Below are 2,019 nucleotides of genomic sequence, written 5' to 3' on the forward strand. Positions count from 1 at the left end.
TTCTCCATAGAGGTTGTACCATTTCTAACAATCTTTTTTTTTTTTTTTAAGATTTTATTTATCTGAAAGATAGAAAGCTTCAACCTGGGGGAGCAGCAGAGAGAGAGGGAGAAGCAGGCTCCCCGCTAAGCAGGGAGCCCGATGTGGGACTAGATCCCAGGACCCTGGGATTATGACCTGAGCCGAAGGCAGAAGCTTAACTGACTGAGCCACTGAGGCACCCGTTCTAACAATCTTTTAACTGTTTTCCCTTTCACTCTTGTCCACCTATAACTCATTCTCCCTCATATCGTATAAAACATAGATTAGGTAATATTACTCTCCTGCTTAAAACTTCAGTGGCTTCCCATTGCATTTAGAATAAAATCCAATCTCTTAACAGTATCTACAAAAACTTAGATGATGTAGATCTTGCCTCCTTCTATCAGGATTAAGTTTGGCTATGAGCAAGAGACCCAAAATAGCAACAGTTTACACAAGATAAAAGTTTACTTCTCTGGGGCGCCTGGGTGGCTGTCGGTTAAAAGCACTGACCCTTGATTTCAGCTCAGGTCATGATCTCAGGGTTGTGAGATCGAGCCCCGTGTCAGGCTCTGTGCTGGAGGTGGAGACTGCTTAAGACTCTCTCTCCCCCTCTGCCCCTAAAACCCTCCGTCTCTTAAAAAAAAAAAAGTTTACTTCTCTGACACATAAGTCTAGAGGAAGACCACCCAAGGGTGGCAATGGGGTTCAGCTTTAAGTCCTTGAGGCACAAACTCCTTTCAGACCATGCTCTACCATCCCTATGACCTGACCTGCAGCCCCATGACCACAAAGAAAGGCTAGTATTCTAGTCATTATACGTGTTCCAAGCAGAAAAGGTGGAAGAAGACTAAGAAAAAGGCAAAGGGTACATGCCTACTGTTTTTAAGGAAGACTCCTGGAAGCCCTACATGATCCTTCCGTTTATAGGCCATGGGTCAGAACTTAGTCATAGGACTATACAGAGCTCTGAGAAGGTCAGAAAAGGTCATCTTTATTCCGGACAGCCACATGCCCAGTCAAAAACTGGGAGCGATAACCGATGGAATGAGCTCTGCTGCACAGTCTCTTCCCTTTCATCTACTACTAGTCCGCCCTTCCTATGCTCCAGCCACACGGACCTCCTTCAGTCCTCAAACAGACCCAGTTCTTACCTCTCTCACGGCCTGTGCTCTTGCCGTTTTACCTGTCTAGTATACCCTTGCACTCACCTTCACATAGCCCGTTCCCTCTCACCTCAGGACTCAGCTCAAATGTCACTTCCTCAGAGAGACCTTCTTCGACGACTATGTAAAAAATCACCGCCTTCTATAACCTACTGCCTTATTTTCTTTATAACGTTTCTCTCAACTGAAATTATCTTTTACCTTCCTCCACTAGAATATAATTTCCACATGACAGGGATCTTTTTTGTCTTCACTGCTATATCCCTGTTGCCCAATACAATTCCAAGTACACTGTAGGAGCTTAATATTAGTTAAATGAATGACTGACTCCAAAGCCCATGCTTTTTCCACTATCTCTGCTATTCATGCTATATGTGAAATAATACCCCATTCCAGAAGTTAACCTTTGTTTTTAGAATGACAGCCTATTAAAGTTATTTCCTTTCAAACAAATTGTTAAAAACGTCATTTATAAAGTAAAACAAAATCTTCCTGTGCTCAATAAATTAAAAGAAGAGATTTAGAGATTTAGATGTAGCGTCTTGGGCAGGTCTCCTAAATTGCTCAGTCTCATAGTCTGCATCTATAAAATGGAAGAGTTGGTTAAAACGCATTCGCTTAATCTGCAGATATTTACCAAGCATGGTGCTAAAGCAAAATCAGGGACATGAAGGTAAACAAGACAATTCCTGCCTCAAAAGAGGCTCCCAGTTGCCTTTGATTCCACATGATTGTTGGCTTGTAACCTTTGTGCTAGAGAAAAACCCTACGATCTCTCATTCCTGAGACATTAATTCAAGATCTGTCACCAAGACACTGATAAACACACTGC

The sequence above is a fragment of the Ursus arctos genome, unplaced genomic scaffold (genome assembly GCF_023065955.2).
Source record: "Ursus arctos isolate Adak ecotype North America unplaced genomic scaffold, UrsArc2.0 scaffold_2, whole genome shotgun sequence".
NCBI lineage: Eukaryota > Metazoa > Chordata > Mammalia > Carnivora > Ursidae > Ursus > Ursus arctos.